This window comes from Heteronotia binoei, chromosome 16 (assembly GCF_032191835.1).
Source record: "Heteronotia binoei isolate CCM8104 ecotype False Entrance Well chromosome 16, APGP_CSIRO_Hbin_v1, whole genome shotgun sequence".
Lineage (NCBI taxonomy): Eukaryota > Metazoa > Chordata > Lepidosauria > Squamata > Gekkonidae > Heteronotia > Heteronotia binoei.
In genome coordinates this window covers 26,855,057-26,857,702 of record NC_083238.1, presented here as the reverse complement: position 1 = coordinate 26,857,702, position 2,646 = coordinate 26,855,057, and the positions used below count along the sequence as shown (strand labels likewise).

Here is a 2,646-nt window from a genome sequence, read left to right as displayed (position 1 = left end):
AGGTCAAAGTGCCTGGGCAGATTTTTCTTTCCAAAAGGAATAAATCCAAAGATTCCCCGCCGGTAATACATCTTAGGAATGAACATATGAAGAACATATGAAGCTGCCTTATACTGAATCAGACCCTTGGTCCATCAAAGTCAGTATTGTCTTCTCAGACTGGCAGCGGCTCTGCAGGGTCTCAAGCTGAGGTTTTTCACACCATTTTGCCTGGACCCTTTTTTGGAAATGCCAGGGATTGAACCTGGGACCTTCTGCTTACCAAGCAGATGCTCTACCACTGAGCCACAGTCCCTAATAATACTGCGTGCTGGTATTAGCTTGTATTATACTGCGTGCTTGTATTAGCTTTAGTCTTTGCTAATAGTGCCATTGTGAAATACATCAATTTGGATATCCCTCTTTGATAAAGACAGTGGAAACGGTGTGACAAGTGTCCTGCCCACTCCAGGCTCCGTCAGAGGGACGTCGGGGAATCTTTGGATTCATCCCTTTTGGAAAGAAAAATCTGTACAGGCACTTTGACCTACAAGCACTTTATAGCATTAAGCACTTTAAGCAATTTGTTCTAATGAAGTGTGTGCTTAGATGCGTTTTGGAAATGATTTACATACTGACCTTGATATATTAATTGTTGCATTGGATTATAATAATAATTGCTTTGAAGTTTCATACTTAAATAATTGTAAATGAATTAACAATTGTGTTCGTTATTTAGTCACAGTTTCTCTTTCGGTTTTAATCCCCAGTTGGGGGCAGGGGATCCCCAGTTTGGAAGCCCTCCCTCCGCTTCAGGGTCATTTGAAAGCCGGCGGGAAGGGAAGGGAAACGTCTGCTGGGCATTATATCTTATGGAAACCGATTCCCATAGGGTATAATGGAAAATTGATCTGTGAGTATCTGGGGCTCTGGGGGGCTGTTTTTGGAGGTAGAGGCACCAGATTTTCAGCATAGCATCTGGTGCCTATCCTCAAAACACCCCCCAAGTTTCAAAAAGATTGGACCAGGGGTCCAATTCTACGAGCCTCAAAAGAAGGTGCCCTTCATCCTTCATTATTTCCAAACAGAGGGAAGGCATTTAAAAGGCATGCGGCCCCTTTAAATGTGATAGCCAGAACTCCCTTTGGAGTTTAATCATGCTTGTCACACTCTTGCTCCTGGATCCACCCCCAAAGGCTCTCGGCTCCACCCCCAAAAGTCCCCAGATTTTTCTTGAGTCAGATCTGGCAACCCTATCTTCTGGAGATCTGGCTCTGACCTCATGGAACTCTCAGCCAAACAGCATCTGTGCTCTGCTGGACCTAGTTCAGTTCTCTAGGGCTTGTAAGGCAGAGATGTTCTGGCAGGCTTATGGTTGAGGACAGCAATGGTTTTTAACCAATGGTCTTAATCAACCTGACCTTTTTCTGTCCAGTCCCACCCCCAAGGTTAAGAATAATTGAGGCACCTTTTGGGAATTTTGAGGCACCTTTTGGGAATGAATGCTATATTATAAATGTTTTTAATTATTCTGAATTGTATTTAAATGTCTTACACCTCCCTGAGCCCCAAGTATTGGGGGAAGGCTGTCTAAAAGTTGAATTTTAATAACAATAACAATAATAATAGTTCTGCTCTCTGTACCCCTATCTTCAGAAGTAAGGCAGGTGGTAATTAGAGAAGGGCACTTTACACATGGAATTACTTCCCCTTTCTGGCTCACCAGGCAACTACCATACATTTTAGATGTCAGACCAAAACATGTGGGTTTTAACCCACGCTTTTAACTAATAGGCTTTATCTCTTCAGGTGTTTTATGGTCCACTTCTGGTCTGACATATGTTTTATGGATAGGTGTCTTGGGTTGCCAACAGGCCTCGAGAAAAATGTCCTGTCCCTTTAAAAAAGGTGTAGAAAAGGACAAGTGAAGCTTTTTGAAGCATGCAAGTAAAAGTCACTGTAAAGTAGTGGATTTGGACACTAGAGTGATTTCAGCATTGCTCTTTATTATTGAAAACACCACTGAGAAACACACACGGCAAGCCACAACTAGATACACATAACCCGCCACCAAAACACACCCCCAGAATACAAACTCACCAATAGAAACATCAGGAGCTGTGGAAACCCCATTCACTAGAGTGTTAGTCCACAGAGGTTACCTGATTGGCTGGCTCCAAAAGAGTGGCCAATCTGAGTGCAGCTGCAAAGAGCCACTCAAACAAGGGGTCTTCTCTTGAAGCGCTAAATACACTACAGTCACCTCCTAAATAACATCTCATGCAGCCTCTAGGACAGTTTGGCCGTTTTCCCACTGAGCTTACCTCGGAGCGACGTCCCTCTTCACCACGCAGCGTCTGCACGGATTTCCCACCAACTGCTCCGAGGAACCAGGAAGTTCCCGACCTTTTGCGTCGCAAATAGAAACCGCTAAAAACCAGTTTACATCTGCGACGCAAAAGCCGCAGCTCTTCCTGGTTGTGCGCAGCAGTTGGTGGGAAATCCTCGCAGACGCTGCGCGGTGAAGAGGGACGTCGCTCCGGGGTAAGGTCAGTGGGAAAACAGCCTTTGTCTCCTAGGTGCCCAATTTGTTTTTTTTCCTAAGTGCCCAACTGTTGCTTTGTGCTGTTTTTATACCCTTGCTGCCCCCCCCCCATGAGAGTTGCA

General features: G+C 44.8%; 1 non-coding gene across 1 annotated transcript; it reads right to left on the bottom strand.

Moving 5' to 3' along the window:
* Positions 1-223: 223 nt before the first annotated feature.
* On the bottom strand, positions 224-295 carry TRNAT-GGU (transfer RNA threonine (anticodon GGU)). The gene has a single exon. It is a non-coding gene; the product is annotated as a tRNA-Thr (tRNA).
* Positions 296-2,646: the final 2,351 nt, after the last annotated feature.